The sequence below is a fragment of the Dermochelys coriacea genome, chromosome 25 (assembly GCF_009764565.3).
Source record: "Dermochelys coriacea isolate rDerCor1 chromosome 25, rDerCor1.pri.v4, whole genome shotgun sequence".
Taxonomy (NCBI): Eukaryota; Metazoa; Chordata; order Testudines; family Dermochelyidae; genus Dermochelys; species Dermochelys coriacea.
Window position 1 is genome coordinate 407,892 of NC_050092.1, and position 19,534 is coordinate 427,425.

The window sequence follows — 19,534 nt, forward strand, 5'->3', positions numbered from 1 at the left end:
CTTGGGACCACTGAAATGCTGGACCTGGCAAGAGCTGATAGAGGAAAAGTGGAAGGAGTATAAGCACCCAGGACATAAATCCACAGCCCTATATACACTATATACCCTATATACACTTTCCTGTGTGAAGCAAGTTGAGTCTGTTTTTACATCTCTATGAGTGGTTTACAACAACAACAAAAAAAGGCAAGATAAATTGCTCTAAAATTCCCTCTGTGCTAGTCCTACACTTAACCCAGTCTGAGTCAGGGATCAAGCATTCTTCCTTCCACTCTTTTCTGAAACTTTTGGCAGTCTGATCAGATGAACCAAAGGTCTCTCGTCTCTGGCTATAGGGTGGGTTCTGGTGGGTCACAACTCAAAGCACTGCTCAGTGGGAGCAATAGTTACTAACAGTGTCATGCTGGGCTGCAAGAATTTAGGGCAAAAGAACCTGCCAGTTTCTCATGGATTTTCAGATGATTTTCATCTTCCCAGCGCAATGGGGCAGAGAGGGAGGCTGGCCCAGTGGCTAGGGTGCTAGCTGCTGCTAAGGGACACCTGGATTTCCTGGGTGACCCTAGGAGAGGTTCTCCCCACCTGGGACATGGGGCTAATGGTGCTTCCTGCTACACGCAGCTACTGTGAAGGTAAAAAGATCCCTATGTAAACTCCCGGCCCCCACCTCCCCCCCCCTCTCCCCAGCAGACATCTCTCAGCTCGTGTAACTGAGCAGGCAGTGAGGGAGCGGAGCTTATGGGGAGGCACCGGCGCTGGACGAAAGGGCTTTTCTAGGGGAAAACACCTCCGCGGAAAGAGGCAGAGCAAAGCAGGTGAGTTACTGCAACTTTCTAAAAGTCACTCTTCATTTCCCTGCAGGTTAGCATCGTTGCATAGCTGGAGCCAAGCTGGTGATTCCTGGATGAGTTCTCACTAACGCTGCCGGTTTCTTGTTGAAAGAAAAGGAGGACTTGTGGCACCTGAGAGACTAACAAATTTATTAGAGCATAAGCTTTCCTGAGCTACAGCTCACTTCATCGGATGCATCCGATGAAGTGAGCTGTAGCTCACGAAAGCTTATGCTCAAATAAATGTGTTAGTCTCTAAGGTGCCACAAGTCCTCCTTTTCTTTTTGGGAACACAGACTAACACGGCTGCTACTCTGAAACGTTTCTTGTTGCACTGTTTTCTGAGCTGCACACACTCTGCAACGTACAATAGGAAAAAGTAAACTCGGACTGTTTTTCAAGTGACCCCCAGCAGAAGTCTGCAGTAGTTATTGGAGCGATTGGATGGTTGGGAGGCTCCTTCACGCCTTGTCTCTTTCTCCACAAAGCTCGCTAATTTCTTGCTCTCTGAGCCGAGAGATTTCAAGATTAGGAACAGCTCCCCTGCCTGAACAGGGCACCAAGAGCAGCTCCTCTCTAAAGAATAAACCGAGGCATAGAGAGAGCCGGGCTGTTTGATTGGTATTGGGGAACCAGACGTTAATTGCTGAAGTTCTTGCATATTAATAGGTTGCTTTTATTTTGTTTTATTTTATTTTATTTAAAAATGTTTTAATGTGTTACATGTCAATAACTTAGTACTAAGGTGCCAGTATTTCCCAGTCACTTAAGGATAAGTAATTTTCCTTAACAATGGAATATTTACTGGATCAGAAGAGTTGGTTTCTGTGTTTGTTACACCTGTAAGTGGGAGGAGGGTACACATCTAGTTTTAATGGGATCGTTCGCTTGCATATTAGCAATGCTGGGGAGATTTGCAAAGGCACGAATGGCATTTTAACGCCTGTTGATGATCCAGGGAAATAAGGCATCTCGTTGCCAAGCTCCCCAGCTATGGATCTTTCCAAGGAATTTCATGTTTGGTAATAAGCCGGCAGGCGGTGTCACTTTCCAGCATTTCTAGAGCCTGGCTGCCAGAAAAGAGCCTTGGTTTCTTTGGAAAATGCTGTTTCTGACCTCTCTTTGGAATGCCTTAGCTAAGAAAGGACGGCAGTACTAGTAGTGCTGGAAGCCACAAATCAAGGTATACAACACTTAAAAGGTGCACAGCATTATAACCATTCAAATTCAAAGGAAATACAAATTTTATTGGAAATAAAAATACAATGTTAAGAGTAGTCAATATAGATAATGGGAAAATCAATAAATGTATTAAATATGTTCAACATGCACATGTGGAATAAACTCGGGATTGTAAAGCATATTGACATTAGTATGGGTACTGGTATGATGTGGGTACTGGATAGCATGAGCATTGGATTGAGTATAGTCAATAACTAACTGGGAAGTAGAACAACCAAGTACTGTGCATAGTTTCTGTATTTACAGCTAGGACTTGAGTCAGTACATGACCTGCTTTGTTAGGGTGAGGGTGCAGAGCCTGTCAGCAGAAGAGGACTGGCTGAGAGTTGAAGCACTCTGTATTTTCAAGCATTCTCCAGAATCTCTTGGCTTTGAGCCAGTCTTGCCCTGTGTGTGAATGGCCCTGCCTCAGAGCTGCATCATCCTCAAGGCCAGCATCACATCACTTCTTTGTGAAGAGCTGAGCTGGGTTAGTACATTCTGGGGTGGGTTTGACTGGACAGTTCAAAGGTTGGTCCCAGTGGTAAGTTCTCAGGGGCCAAGTCCAAACCTTTCTCTAGACTCTGAGATGGACATTATGCAATATCAAAATATCTGGAGTCTGATCCTACCATAGAAGTCCCACTAAAAACTCCCACTGACTCAACTGATGCTGATTCCAATCACCCGATTTAACTCCTATTTTGCGTCCAGTTCCTGAAGTGAAGTCACCTGGGTTCTAGGTAGCTCTACCCTTGTGGGTGCGCTCATTGCAAAGTACACTGCCCAGCCTATACAGGATGTATGTGCTAATAAACATCTATCAATAAACCATCAAACTTGAAAACAAATTGAGCCTATGTGAAGATGAAGTGTAAACACTGCTGCTAATTTGTATGTCAGTCAATTCTCCTGTTTATCCACAAGGTGGGGCCCTCCAGTTAAGCCCTTAATGTTCTAGGGTGAAATCTTGGCTCCACTGATGTCAGTGACAAAACGTACACTAAAAATAACGAGGAGTCCTTGTGGCACCTTAGAGACTAACTAATTTATTTGGGCATAAGCTCTCATGGGTTAGAACCCACTTCATCAGATGCATCTGATGAAGTGGGTTCTAACCCACAAAAGCTTACGCCCAAATAAATTTGTTAATCTCTAAGGTGCCACAAGGACTCCTCGTTATTTTTGCTGACACAGACTAACATGGCTACCACTCTAAAAGTTACACTGACTTCAGTGGAGTCAGAATTTCCTCCTCATTCTTTATATTAGGACAGACATTCTGAGCGGAGGGGGAAAGGGGCTGTGACCCAAAGGAGGCATGTGGGTTTAGAAGTTATTTAAGCAAATGAGCTATTTTCAACACTAATGTGTTTAGTTCATAGGCTGGAAAGCAGAGGCTTAAATTGTGGTTCTATTTTGAAAACTTACTAGGCAAAAATGGCATTGTCTTACTCTACAGATGTGTTCCCTGTGTGTATTCAGTGTTCTAGCTCTTTATTGTGTATATAGCCCTATGGAACCACACAGTAATGGGACAGGGAGTTGGAGTACAGTCTAGCTCTCTCATACTCAACAGAATTTTTTTGTAAATACCAACTGCAGGTGCCAATTCAGAGTTGCACTCTAGATAGAGAATTTGAAGATGCTGAATTTGAACAGGTGTAACTGATCTCAGAACCATTGTTACTGGTGACAATATGAGAGCCAGAGACAAACCCAACATGATTCTCCAATCCCAGGCTGAGGTTGCGGGACTGGCAGGTAGAGGAAAAAAATATTTTTACTTGTAAACTGAGCAAAGTTTGGAGATTGAGAGGGGCAGTAAACAAGGAGACCTCCAAGGCCATTTTTAGAGTCACACGTCACTTAGTTTTGTTAAGGGAAAAGGATTTGTCAGAATATATCTGCAATATGCATGCTTGGTGTTGACCCAGCATGTCTGTGGATCACGATCAAAGCACTTATTATAAAGAGCCAGGAACTGTTAACTCCACACAGCACATGGGGGTTATTAGTAGATTGCTCACTATGGCAGCTACAGAGCTGTTCGTGTTTAGGGGAATTCATTTTTTTATCAGTAAAAAAGAGCCTCTAGCATAGGAGTCAAAGACCCTGCAAGCCCTGTTTAATCATCCTTCTTTCAGCCTAGCTGTCTGTACATTTCAGAGGGGATCCCTACAGCCTTTGAGAAGCTGTATAATCCCATCAGTTTTAGTGGAGCCTTTGGACCCAGTGAGGGACAAGAAAACCTAAAACTCCATTGCACAAAATCTGGAGCCAGCAGAATGATTCATGAAATACGGAGTTAGCTGCCACATGTAGCACAGGCTATGTTAGCCCAGGATTGAGTGACTTTTTATCAGTTAATCTGTGTACTGCGCTTTTGCCCTTTCTCACTGAGACATGGACTGTTCTATGCAACCAGATTCCATTTGACTCATTTGAGATTCCAGACAAGAGCGAGAGTTTGTGAGCCCTGGATCAATCTGGCCTGCAACATGTCTTGTATTCATGTAAATGGAATATGTGGGGCAAAGACGTTGACTAGCCCAGCCACTGTCCTACATTAAACAGTTTTACACAAGGTTGGGATTGGGTGCCCAGACACCTCAGCCTGCTCAGTCCCCTGGCAAACATGCCATTGTTTTTTTAACCTTTTACTAAAGATAGGGAAAAGAAGGGAAAACAGAGCATTTGAAATGTAAGGTATTAAATCAGGCTTTCTTTGTCACAGTGTCCCCTTTTCCTCTAGCTGACAAGAGTCTTTAGACAGTCTCGTAGATGGTATCACAGATGGTACTAATTGTCTAATTGGGGGGAAACAGAGGAAGTTAGGGGAGATGGGCTGGAGCTGGTGGTGGTGGTGAAGTCCGATCCCATTTCCTAGCAGACAAAATCAGACAGACCCTCACAACAGGGGAGAGACAAGCCCAGCATAGATCGAAAACGTAGCTTCTGTCTCTGGTGCTGACTCCCACTTGTCACCTCCCTGCTGGAAAAACACAGGCCCAGTCCATGGTGTGATGAGCTACTCCAAGACCTGGCAAACTTGTACCAGCACCGGGCTGTTTAGGGCATCGCTTTGAGCTGCCTCTCTGGTCACAGGCTTACAGCAGTGTTGCAAACTATGCAGCCTGGGCTGGCCAAGCCAGGCTCTTGTCAGACAGAGGCCAAAAGAGAGGGCTAGAAAGAGAAGAAATAAGGGAGGGAAGGAAAAGGACGCATTGGGATGCAAGGAGACAAAGTCTCACATCCCAGGTGCTGGTTGGGATTCTGCTGGTGATGTCATCAGGCTGGCAATGTCATCAGGCTCCCTGTCTCCAGCCCAGTTTGGTCAGGACAGCTCTCAGAATTAGGATGAAGAAGGTCCAGGGTCCCAGGAGTGGTGGGGGTGGCAGCCATGGGGGTGAAGCCCTCTCCAGTAGCTAATTGTTCTCCCCAAAGTTTCCTTTCAAGGACCCCATCAGGGAATGATGGGTGGAATAGCCTGTCCCCTCATTATTTTGTCCACCAATTAGGCTTAATTTCTGACACACCAATTTTTGTTTATTAATTTTCAGTCCTCAATTTCTCTTCTTTATCTGGCAGGATCTTAACACAGTCCTTGAGTTCTACCAGGAGGCCTTTTTGTTTGGACAAATTCAGTTTTTCTGTCTCCCTTTCATGCCTTTTCTCATCAACATTTATTACTCTAGGTTATTGGGACATCCTGTAAACTTTCACTTACTTCCTACAGCTGAACTCACAGTTAGGGTAAATGTGTAGGCCCAATTATTACAGCACACTTCATGTATTCTAGACCTGGGCTCCCCACCAACTCTGCTGATGCACCTCAGTCTTGACCTGTAGAACCTCTGTGTGTTCCAGGCCTGGTTTTTGAGCCCTACTGTTCAGTTGTGCCATAATGTGATGGGTTTGTGATGTGACGAATAGGGACAGGGATGTGAGCACTAAACTCATTGTTAGGATTCAAACCTAGCTCTTCCAGGTGGCAGGTTTGTTCACTATCTCACTATGACACCTGATATTTTGTGTCTTATCTACCCCTTTCTTAATGATTCCCAACATTCTGTTAGCTTTTTTGACTTCCGCCTCACATTGAGTGGATGTTTTCAGAGAACTATCCACAATGATTTCAAGATATCTTCCTTGAGTGGTAACAGCTAATTTAGACCCCATTATTGTATATGTATATTGTTACGTTTTCTAATGTGCATTACTTTGCATTTATCAACATTGATTTTCATCTGCCTTTTTATTGCCCAGTCACCCAGTTTTGTGAAATCCCTTTGTAACTATTCGCAGTCTGCTTTGGACTTAACTATCTTGAGTATTTTTGTATTATCTGCAAATTTTGCCACTTCACTGTTTACCCCTTTTTCCAGATCATTTATGAATATGTTGAAAAGTACTTGTCCCAGTACAGACTCCTGGGGGACCCCACTATTTACCTCTCTCCATTCTGAAAACTGACCATCTATCCCTACCCTTTGTTTCCTGTCTTTTAGCGAGTTACTGATCCATGAGAGGACTTTTCCTCTTATCCAATGACAGCTTACTTTGCTTAAGAACCTTTGGTGAGGGACTTTGTCAAATGCTTTCTGAAAATCTAAGTACACTATATCCACTGGATGACCCTTACCACATGCTTGTTGATCCCCCTCAAAGAATTCTAGTAGATTGGTGAGACATGATTTCTCTTTACAAAAACCATATTGACTATTTCCAACAAATTATGTTCATCTATGTGTCTGATAATTCTGTTCTTTACTATAGTTTCAACCAGTTTGCCCGGTACTGAAGTTAGGCTTATTGGCCTGTAATTGCCAGGATCACCTCCAGAGCCTTTTTTAAAACTTAGCATCACATTGGCTATCCTCCAGTCATCTAGCACAGAAGATGATTTAAATTATAGGTTACATATCACAGTTAGTAGTTCTGCAATTTCACATTTGAGTTCCTTCAGAACTCTTTGGTGAATACCTTCTGGTCCTGGTGACTTATTACTGTTTAGTTTATGAATTTGTTCAAAAAACCTCCTCTAATGACACCTCAACCTGGGTCAATACCGTTTACCGCTATGTCCTTAACTACTTTCTCATTCAAAATTTGTTCCAAGACCTTGAATACAATTGAGGTCACACTAACAGGCCTGTAGTTTCCCAGATCACTTTTTTCCCCTTTCTAAAAAATAGGAACTATATTAGCAATTCTCCAGTCATTGGATACGACCCCTGAGTTTAGAGATTCCTTAAAAATCCTTGCTATTGGGCTGGCAATTTCATGTGTCAGTTCCTTTAATAGTCTTGGAAGGAGTTTACTCCCATTAAGTTGTTTGAGTTTCAGCGCTCCCACTTCTTCTTTCCTTGTTTACATTTTATTTACATGGCCATAGAACATTTTACTGTTGTTTTAATTCTCTTTGCCAGGTCCATTCTGCTGGGCTCTTGGCGGTTCTCACTCCTTCCCTATGCTTGGTGACCTCAAAGTGATATCTTTCCTTGCTGATCCATCCCACCTTCCATACCTTGTAGGCTTACTGCTTTCTCTTAATCACCTGTTTGAGATGCTTGTTCATCCAGCTTGGTCTGCAACCCTTCCCTACAATTTTTTCCCCTTGTTTGGGATGCAGGCTCTAGCTAGCTTCTGCAACTAATCTTGAAGGAGAGGTAGATATGCTGGAGGGTAGGGATAAGGTCCAGAGTGACCTAGACAAATTGGAGGATTGAGTCAAAAGAAATCTGATGAGGTTCAACAAGGACAAGTGCAGAGTCCTGCACTGAGGACGGAAGAATCCCATGCACCGCTACAGGCTGGGGACCGACTGGCTAAGCAGCAGTTCTGCAAAAAAGGACCTGGGGATTACAGTGGATGAGAAGCTGGATATGAGTCAGCAGTGTGCCCTTGTTGCCAAGAAGGCCAATGGCATATTGGGCTGTATTAGTAGGAGCATTGCCAGCAGATCGAGGGAAGTGATTATTCCCCTCTATTCGGCACTGGTGAGGCCACACCTGGAGTATTGTGTCCAGTTTTTGTCCCTCCACTACAGAAGGGATGTGGACAAATTGAAGAGAGTTCAGTGGAGGAAACAAAACGGATTAGGGGGCTGGAGTACATGATTTACTAGGAGAGGCTGAGGGAACTGGGCTTACTTAGTCTGCAGAAGAGAAGAGTGAGGGGGGATTTGATAGCAGCCTTCAACTACCTGAAAGGGGGTTCCAAAGAGGATGGATCTTGGCTGTTCTCACTGTGCCAGATGACAGAACAAGAAGCAATGGTCTCAAGTTGCGGTGGGAGAGGTCTAGGTTGGATAGTTCAAAACTCTATTTCACTAGGAGGATAGTGAAGCCCTGGAATGGGTTACCTAGGGAGGTGGTGGAATCTCCATCCTTACAGGTTTTTAAGGTCCAGCTTGACAAAGCCCTGGCTGGGATGATTTAGTTGGTGTTGGTCCTGCTTTGAGCAGGGGGTTGGACTAGATGACCTCCTGAGGTCTCTTCCAACCCTAATATTCTATGATTCTATTATATTCTGTGAACTTTGACTTAAACTCCAAGCTTCCTCCTCATTTAGATCCTTGAGTTCTTTGGTCCATTCCCTTCCCTAATTAATTCCCTTCATTTTTTAAAGTTTGCCCTTTTGAAATCAAGGCCCCTAGTTGCAGATCTATTTTTGTTTATCCTTCCATTTATTTTAAACTGAATTTGCTCATGATCAGTTGAACCAAGGTTGCCCTCTAGAACCAGTTCTTCTGTGAGGCCCTCACAACTCACCAGTAGCAAATCTAAAATGGCAACACCTTTTGTTGGTTCAGCAACTATTTGATGAAGAAATCTGTCAGTTATCACATCCAGGAATATCTGGGCCCTGATACTATTAGTAGCATTTGTCCTCCAGTCTATAGCTGGGAAATTAAAGTCTCCCATAATCACACAATTCCCAGTAGTATTTATGTAATTAAAAACATTAAAGAGGTATCTATCCAGATCCAGATCAGATCCTGGGGGTCTGTAGCACACCCCAAGCACTAGCCCAGGGGAACCTCAAGTAGCTTTCTTTCCCAAACAGATTCATTTTATCCATTCCATCATTTCTAATTTCTTTACAGTCTATGTCATCATTAATATACAGAGCTACTCCACCACCTTTACCTTTATTCCTGTCTTTCCTGAACAGCACATACCCTTCAATACCTGTGCTCCAGCCATGACTACTATAGCATTTGCTCAAGAAACTCCCTGAAAAAGCACAAGAACAAATCCGCACAGACACACCCCTGGAGCCCCGACCTGGGGTATTCTATCTGCTACCCAAGATCCATAAACCTGGAAATCCTGGACGCCCCATCATCTCAGGCATTGGCACCCTGACAGCAGGATTGTCTGGCTATGTAGACTCCCTCCTCAGGCCCTTCGTTACCAGCACTCCCAGCTATCTTCGAGACACCACTGACTTCCTGAGGAAACTACAGTCCATTGGTGATCTTCCTAAAAACACCATCCTAGCCACTATGGATGTAGAAGCCTCTACACCAACATTCCCACACAAAGATGGACTACAAGCCGTCAGGAACAGTATCCCCGATACTGTCACGGCTAACCTGGTGGCTGAACTTTGTGACTTTGTCCTGACCCATAACTATTTCACATTTGGGGACAATGTATACCTTCAAATCAGCGGCACTGCGATGGGTACCCGCATGGCCCCACAGTATGCCAACATTTTTATGGTTGACTTAGAACAACGCTTCCTCAGCTCTCGTCCCCTAATGCCCCTACTCTACTTGAGCTACATTGATGACATCTTCGTCATCTGGACCCATGGAAAAGAAGCTCTTGAAGAATTCCACCAGGATTTCAACAATTTCCATCCCACCATCAACCTCAGCCTGGACCAGTCCACACAAGAGATCCACTTCCTGGACACTACGGTGCTAATAAGCGATGGTCACATAAACACCACCCTATATCGGAAACCTACTGACCGCTATTCCTACCTACATGCCTCTAGCTTTCATCCAGATCATACCACTCGATCCATTGTCTACAGCCAAGCGCTACGATATAACCGCATTTGCTCCAACCCCTCAGACAGAGACAAACACCTACAAGATCTCTATCATGCATTCCGACAACTACAATACCCACCTGCTGAAGTGAAGAAACAGATTGACAGAGCCAGAAGAGTCCCCAGAAGTCACCTACTACAGGACAGGCCCAACAAAGAAAATAACAGAACGCCACTAGTCATCACCTTCAGCCCCCAACTAAAACCTCTCCAACGCATCATCAAGGATCTACAACCTATCCTGAAGGACGACCCATCACTCTCACAGATCTTGGGAGACACTCTCACAGTCCTTGCTTTCAGACAGCCCCCCAATCTGAAGCAAATACTCACCAGCAACCACACACCACACAACAGAACCACTAACCCAGGAACCTATCCTTGCAACAAAGCCCGTTGCCAACTCTGTCCACATATCTATTCAGAGGATACCATCATAGGGCCTAATCACATCAGCCACACTATCAGAGGCTCGTTCACCTGCGCATCTACCAATGTGATATATGTCATCATGTGCCAGCAATGCCCCTCTGCCATGTACATTGGCCAAACTGGACAGTCTCTACGTAAAAGAATGAATGGACACAAATCAGACGTCAAGAATTATAACATTCAAAAACCAGTTGGAGAACACTTCAATCTCTCTGGTCACTCAATCACAGACCTAAGAGTGGCTATCCTTCAACAATAAAGCTTCAAAAACAGACTCCAACGAGAGACTGCTGAATTGGGATTAATTTGCAAACTGGATACAATTAACTTAGGCTTGAATAGAGACTGGGAATGGATGAGTCATTACACAAAGTAAAACTATTTCCCCATGGTATTTCTCCCTCCCACCCCACCCCCCACTGTTCCTCTGATATTCTTGTTAACTGCTGGAAATAGCCTACCTTGCTTGTCACCATGAAAGGTTTTCCTCCTTTCCCCCTTCCCCCCCCCCCCCCGCTGCTGGTGATGGCTTATCTTAAGTGATCACTCTCCTTCCAGTGTGTATGATAAACCCATTGTTTCGTGTTCTCTTTGTGTGTGTATATAAATCTCTCCTCTGTTTTTTCCACCAAATGCATCCGATGAAGCGAGCTGTAGCTCACGAAAGCTTATGCTCTAATAAATTTGTTAGTCTCTAAGGTGCCACAAGTACTCCTTTTCTTTTTACTATTCCACCGTGTTTCTGTTATCCCTATAACATCTGATTCACTTAGAATTATAGCATCATAGAATCACAGGGTTAGAAGGGACCACAAGAGTCATCTATTCTAACCACCTGCCAAAATGCAGGATTTTTTGTGTCTAAACCATCCCAGACAGATGGCTATCCAGCCTCCGTTTAAAAACTTCCAGTGAAGGAGCTTCCATGACCTCCCTAGGCAGTCTGTTCCATTGTCCTACTGTTCTTACAGTTAGGAAGTTTTTTCCTGAGATTTAATCTAATTCTGCTATGCCATAGTTTGAACCCATTGCCTCTTGTCGTGCCCTCTGTGGCAAGAGAGAACAATTTTTCTCCATCTTTTTCATGGTAGCCTTTTAAATAAGTGAAGACCGCTTTCATATCCCCCCCCACTCTCCTCTTTTCCAAACTAAACATACCCAGTTCCTTCAGCCATTGCTCGTATGGTTTGCATTCCATCCTTTTGATCGTCTTTGTCGCTTGCCTCTGGATCCTTTCCAGTTTTTCTACATCCTTTCTATACATTGGTGACCAAAATTGGACACAGTACTCCAGCTGAGCCCGCGCCGAACAGAGCAGTACTATCACCTTCCATGCTATGCCTCTGTTAATACAACCTAAAATTGCATTTGCTTTCCTTGCATCAGCATAGCATTGTTGACTCATGTTGAGGCTGTGATCCACCACAACTCCCAGCTGTGCCCCTTCTTCATTTTCCAACTCAGCAAACCTGTTCCTGAGCTCTGTTTCTCCTTTACTAGCCAGTCTTTTCCTCTGCCTGGTTCCTGTAGTCACATGATTCCACTGGCCACTTTCCTCACCCAGCAGTCTCCCTTCACAGTTCTACAGTTCAGCTTGTATCTGCAAGTCTTGACTTTTCCCTTCAGCCTTCCCTCCAGCATCTGCTCAAATCCCCTTTGAAACTCAACCATAGATGACTTATGCCTCCCCATACTGGGTGGGGGGGACACAATCTAAAGGGGAGGACATGTGACTGCCCCATGTGTCTCCTCTGTCCAGCAACCCCGTCTGCCATGTTCTCCCTGCCCCACCAGAGTTACCTGCTGGAAGAGGGAGCTCTGTCCTTCTCACACTGTGCCTCCTCCCGCAACATGATCGGCTGCTCTCCCTGGCAGCCGGGACCAGGCAGGGAGTAGCCTGCCGCCACCTCCCCTATCAGACTCTCTCTCAGACAGCCACTGCACTGCACAGAGCAGCAACCCAGAGCAGCTGGCGTGAGAAGTGGCTGGTTCCACAACTTCTGCTCCCTGCCCGGGCCTGGCTGACAGGGACAGGGGCCAGCATGCAGAGGCACAGTGGAAGAAGGACTGAACCCCTCTCCCTTCCCCCCAGGGAGGCCAAGCAGAAATCTGGGAAGGAACTTGACCCCATGTTCCTCCCCATGTATCGCCTCCGAACTCAACCATAGTTTCCACCTGCATCTGCAAACCTTGGCTCTTCTCTTCCATCAGCTGTATCAGGTGGCACCTCATACAAACAAAGCTCTTTTTGGGTACCCACTCCAGGATAATGTACATTCCACAGCTTCCACATCTAATCATTTTCATTGTCTCTTGGTGGCAGAGTTAGGATTTTTCATAATGTTTTGGATGATTATGGTGTGTGCCTCAGTTTCCCCTAAGTGATGCATAGTTAACTAGGTGAGGGGAAAGGTTGTTTGTTTGCTCTTTGCAGAGACCCATAGATACAGGGTGTGACCAACACCTGGCTGCCTGGGTCTGGGGGCCCCTTGGAGACAGAGTTCAAAATATTTGGCTTTTTGCTAGAGGATTGATTCATAGATTCCAAGGCCAAAAAGGACAATTGTGAGTATCAAGTCTGACCTCTTGTATAAAACAGGACAAAGAACTGCCCCAAAATAATAGCTAGAGCAGGTTGGTTACAAAAACGTCCAATCTAGATTTAGATAATGGCAGTAATGGTAACTGGCAAATTGTTCCCATTGTATAAATTACACTCACTGTCAAAAATGTACACCTTATTTCCAGTGTGAATTTGTCTCGCTCCAAGTTCCAGCCATTGAATCATGTTATATGTTTCTCTGTTACACTGAAAAGCTCATTATTAAATATTTGTTCCCCATTGTGATGGGGTGTCCACCTCACACTGGCAGAGGAGGAGTAGTTGCAGGCCCTGAAGAAGGGTGAAGAAGGTGCGAGAGCCGTGGGGAAGTGGCCCAGGGAGACATAGCAGCAGAGAGAGGAATCTGAGGTGCAGCAGGAAGCTGCGATCCACAGGGTCCCTGGGCTGAGACCCAGAGTCGTGGGTGGGCCTGGGTCCCCCCCACCCGCCACTGGGGAAGTGGCAGGACAATTGACTGCAGTCACCACTGGGGAACTGTCTGGACTACTGAGGAGCTAAACCTCCCCCAGAAGGGGGGAACATGGACAGTGACACGAGCCACGAAGAGGACGCTGCAGTTCCTGATGCTGTGAGAGGGGCTGCAGGCAGACTGAAGGGAAGGACTGACATTATGCAGACAGCAGACTGTAGACGGGGCATCAACATCGAGCTAATCCCCAGAGTGACCTGGAGGAGGCCCCAGTCTAGTGGTGAGTGACACACTCCGTGACAAAATACTTATAGTTTGTAATCAGTCTATTAAGTTAAACAGACTCAAGCTGTTCAATCACTGTAAGGCAGGTTTTCTAATCCTTTAATCATTTTGTGGCTGTTCTCTGACCCCTCTCCTATTTATCAACATCCTTCTTGAATTGTGGGCACCAGAACTGGACACAGGATTCCAGCAGCAGTCATACCCGGGCCAAATACAGAGGTAAAATAACATCTCTACTCCTACTCGAGATTGCCATTTGTTCATCCCAGGATCACATTTGCTCTTTTGGTTGCAGTGTTATACTGGGAGCTCATGTCCAGCCAATTATCCATCATGAACCCCAAATCTTGGTTGTACCAGTACAGATCCTTCTTCCTGCACACAAGCATAGTGCCAGTAGAACTATGCCAGCAGATGACTTGTTTTTCTTGGGTAACTGGTTTAACTTAGCTGACAAAAATTTAGGTTTTTTGTTTGTTTGTTTGTTTTTTAAGCAGGACTCAGTTTTGAGTGGATGCTTGAGTTTGAGCTGTGCTGACAGAAGGGAAGTTTTTCCAGTAAAACTTTCTAGTGTAGACCAGAAATGTAGCTACATATAGCTGCTGGGGAAATTTGTGCAAATCACCTCCAAATACAGAATACCTATCGGCCTGGTCTGCACTAGGAAATGTTGCTATGTTTGACCATGACTGAGAATGATCAAGGCAGGTGAAATGATGCTGGATATGTTCAGATAATGTCTCCAGCAGTACTGCGTCATCTCCTGATGTTAGGACTGTAAACCTCCAGCATCACTGAGGCACACTACAGCTTCAGGCACCCAGAGAATCCCTTGTGCTGAGATGCAAATCCAGGGCTGCACTGGAGGAGAAAGAGCAGAGAGGACTTTAAATTCCTTTTCATTGTTAGATTTTCCTGGTCCCTGTGTTTTAACCCCCACCACTCACGCTCTCTCAACGAATAGCAGCTTTAATAAGCAAAGTTGTGGAGCAAAGAGGATGAGTACTGATTGTTTTAGGAGGGAAGAAACATCCTTCTCTGAACACTTCTTCCACACACTAACTAAGGAAATCAATAATATGAATTCCCTGTTAGGACTCCAAGCATCTTTTGCCGATGTGTGAGTCTTCACCAGCAGCCAAGATACAATTGTTCTAAAACGTGTCTGTTTTCAAATACAAATCCATTCCACAGCAGTTTCACCTTGGCTGCCTGAGTCTTTCTGAGACTACTGTTGTCCTATCCAGTACTGTTGTCCTGTTGTCTTCAGTTGTCCTGCCGGAAGTAAGTTAACGTCAGTGACTGTTGCTCGCTGATTTGGTCACTGTATCCAGACCAGCCTCTGAGCCTTATTTTCTGGCATCTGAATATGCTGTGACAGAGCTGATGGCTCCAAGACCTTGACACAACGGGGGAGAGAGCTCATTCACATGCATCTAGGTCACAGGTACCTCTGGAAAAATGTTTCTTACCTCTCTCCTCTTTGTAGCATCTGAATTGTCAAATCAAGAGATTGCAAACAAACACACTCACTGCAGACAAAACACGGAGGCCCAAAGTGCCAGTGTCTACCCTATCTCTGCAGAGACTCATTTACAGTTGAAAAATATATGCTGAGCTCCATAAAAAAGGCAGTTTGGACAGATGAGCTCCCCCTCCTCTTTCTCTCGGTGTCTTTCCTCACAAAGAGGTGACCTTTAAAGTCTCTTATCGGGAAGCTTCACTTAAAAGGGCCGCTGACGCCTCCTAAAAAACACTGAAAAGCCCTTCTCTTCAGAGACGATTTCTGCTGCTCTATTTTTTTCCTGGGTCTCTTTCTTCCCTTTTCCCCTTTCAAGGCTCGACTTCTTTGGATGACAAAAGGCTCTCTGTTCCTTATCAGGCCCTGCCACCACCACCCCTTCTCACTCCCCAGCCACAATCATAGTCTCATTTAGAGCATCACAATCATCTTCACAGCAAAGGCTTGATGTCACAGACGGAGGGAGATGCAACAGCAGAAGAGGGTTATTCAATTGGTGTCAAAGTGATCTGGGTGAGATGGCTTCTGAGGTAGCCTGGAATTCGGAGTCAGCAAACCACAGCTGTTGAGGAAATGCTGAGTGAGATGGGGAACTGAATGTTCTAGAAGCCACTGCCACATGTGCGGTGTCCGCAGTGAGTCTGCTGTGCCAGCTGTTCTTCTGATCCTGCCTGTGAGTCCAGAGTTCCCTAACTACCGGTTAATGTGTGTGTCTCCCCACAAGGTCACATGGAAGCTGGGAAGCTTTGCCTCCATGAGGAGGGCAAGCATACAATGTGTGGATTTGCTCATCACCATTAACCTGTACCACCCCGCACCCAGCCAGGCACTTTCAATGCCAGAGAACTGGCCTTTGCAGATGTTATGTCTGTGCTTCACATGCACTTACTACTTCTATTGCAGTAGTACCAAGGAGCCCCATCATGGACCAGGACCCCATTGTGCTGGGCACTGCACAAACACAGAACAAAAAGTCCCTGCCCAAAACAGCTAACCCTAACCTTAACCCTCTCTCTATAAGAGACAACAAGTGGGCACAGATGGTGGAGCACAAGGAAATGACAAGACAATATTAGTCAGACTGATGCACCATTTTATTATGGAGATGTGGCCCTGACATAAGAGCTAAGGTTGACTCTGCCATTCTATTGTGAAGCCACTGTGGAGCCATCAGAACGTAGGACACAGTAGTGGAAGGAATCTTCTGGGTCAGTGAGTCCAGTCCCAGCTATCACAGGCCACCCTGCCATATAACCCATTCAACAAGTTCCATCTTAAAACTAGTCAGCTTGCTGTGTATTAGTGACCTCTCTGCTGATCTTTGTCATCAGCACTGATTGATTTTTTTTTCATTGTTCTTAAGATCCAAGGGTTTGGGTCTGTGTTCACCTGTACAAATTGGTGAAGATTCTTATCAAGCATTCCCCAGGAAAGGGGGTGTAGGGCTTGGGGGGATATTTTGGGGGAAGATGTCTCCAAGTGGGCTCTTTTCCTGTTTTGTTTAAACACTTGGTGGTGGCAGCATATGGTTCAAGGACAAGGCAAAGTTTGTACCTTGGGGAAGTTTTTAACCTAAGCTGGTAAGACTAAGCTTAGAGGGTCTTTCATGCAGGTCCCCACATCTGTACCCTAGAGTTCAGAGTGGGGAAGAAACCTTGACAGGCTGTGATCCAATCTCTGCAACACCCCACAACAAAACACCTCCACTAGTTGGTAATTGCTATTTACAACTATATTTTCAAGATCTATTAGTTAGCCAACTTCTGAACCACTTAATATGTGTCATTGATTTTGTATAGTGTTCAGATTTCATGAATGTCATGCAGTACTAAGTTAACACCTCACAGAAATCCAAATACTGTATAGTAAATCAACAGAGTTACATTTATCACCCAGGCTTATAGATTCAAAGAAATATATCAAGTTCAATTCCATGAAACCATGTTGATTGGTATTAATTATAATTCCAACCTTTAATTCTTTAACTGCCCTGTATCAACAGTTCCATTATTTCATCTTGGATTGGCCTATAGTTAGTCAAGTAATCCCATTAATGCGTTTTTTTGTTTTGTTTTTAAATATTGGCATGACATTAGCTTTCTTCTTGTCCTCTGAAATTTCCCCAATTTTTCCAGAATTATTAAAAATTAGCATCACTGATCTGGAGAGCTCCTTAGCCAGCTCTTTCAAAACTCTTATGTGTGAATTATTTAGAGCTGCAGATATTAAAATGTTTAACTTTAGTATAAACAATTTAACATTCTCCTTAGTTACTGTTGAAAAAGAAAATATTTCATCATTATGATATTGATACATCGTCCAGCTTCTTTCTAAAATATTTACTGAACACTTCTGTCTTTCCTGCATCATTACTAACAGTTTTACTATTGCCATTTATTTATTATTGGATCTATACTGCTACTGGGATTCCTTTAGTTCTTTGATATATTTTAAAAATATATATATTGTTGTCCTTGACCCTATTGTCCATAGGTGTTTTGTTATTACCTTTAGCTTCTCTCATCAATTACCTGCTTTTCAAACTTCTGATTTCTATTCATTGCCCTCTTCTTCTTCTTTCTTCCATTTGTTATATAATGCTTTCTGGTTTTCATTTTTTATTGCTTTTTTCATGTCCTTGCTTTAATCAAGATTTAAAAAACAAAAAAACTCTTTAAGAGTGAAGTAGCCTTTTTTCCAACTGAGAATTTGCAGTTTTTTGGGCAGTGTGTAACAAGTGCTTGGACAACACCCAATTTTTGTTTACACATCTCTTTAAATTTTTCCTCACAATTACGGTTGGTCATAATTATTTTTAGCTTTGAGAAACCATTGATGCATTAAAGCTATGTTTTCAGCCAAACCAGATGTTAAGCTGGAGTTAGGGCTGACACTACTAATTGATGATTTAGGGTACAACACATTAGAAGGGGGCTATCATTGTCCCCACATTATACATTATACATATATACCAAGTGGGTGAGGTCAGTCTAAAGAAGCAATTCCCATCTTTTCATGTATTTATACCTGCTCCTGTATTTTCCACTCCATGCATCTGATGAAGTGGGTTTTAGCCCACAAAAGCTGATGCCCAAATAAATTTATTAGTCTCTAAGGTGCCACAATGAGGATTGAGGCATGTGGTGTTTGTGCACCCAGATTATGTGACACTAATTTTTAAGGCCACATTGGGGCAGACCCCCAGCTCTGTTGATTGCTCCACTGACATCAACAGGCTTGTGGCAATGACAATTCACACCAGCTGAGGATTTCCCCACACCATTTTCTTTTGGTTCCTTCCCCTCATGGTGTCCTTTCTTTACATACAAACATACAAACATAAAAAAGAAGCTTACAAGAAGTGGAAGGTTGGACATATGACCAGGGAAGAGTATAAAAATATTGCTCGGGCATGTAGGAAAGATATCAGGAGGGCCAAATCGCACCTGGAGCTGCAGCTAGCAAGAGATGTCAAGAGTAACAAGAAGGGTTTCTTCAGGTATGTTGGCAACAAGAAGAAAGCCAAGGAAAGTGTGGGCCCCTTACTGAATGAGGGAGGCAAGCTAGTGACAGAGGATGTGGAAAAAGCTAATGTACTCAATGCTTTTTTTGCCTCTGTTTTCACTAACAAGGTCAGCTCCCAGACTGCTGTGCTGGGCATCACAAAATGGGGAAGAGATGGCCAGCCCTCTGTAGAGATAGAGGTGGTTAGGGACTATTTAGAAAAGCTGGACGTGCACAAGTCCATGGGGCCGGACGAATTGCATCCGAGAGTGCTGAGGGAATTGGCGGCTGTGATTGCAGAGCCCTTGGCCATTATCTTTGAAAACTCGTGGCGAACGGGGGAAGTCCCGGATGACTGGAAAAAGGCTAATGTAGTGCCCATCTTTAAAAAAGGGAAGAAGGAGGATCCTGGGAACTACAGGCCGGTCAGCCTCACCTCAGTCCCTGGAAAAATCATGGAGCAGGTCCTCAAAGAATCAATCCTGAAGCACTTAGAGGAGAGGAAAGTGATCAGGAACAGTCAGCATGGATTCACCAAGGGAAGGTCATGCCTGACTAATCTAATCGCCTTTTATGATGAGATTACTGGTTCTGTGGATGAAGGGAAAGCAGTGGATGTATTGTTTCTTGACTTTAGCAAA

At 44.3% G+C, this 19,534-nt stretch overlaps 1 protein-coding gene across 1 annotated transcript in view; it reads left to right on the forward strand.

Annotated features, from left to right (window-relative positions):
- The first annotated feature begins 773 nt into the window (after window positions 1–773).
- TMPRSS9 (transmembrane serine protease 9) overlaps window positions 774–19,534 on the forward strand; it is an 85,838-nt gene continuing 67,077 nt past the window's right edge. The window contains exon 1 of the mRNA XM_043502850.1: window positions 774–812. The gene's annotated coding sequence lies outside the window, so the exon portion shown is untranslated. The remainder of the gene's footprint in view (window positions 813–19,534) is intronic.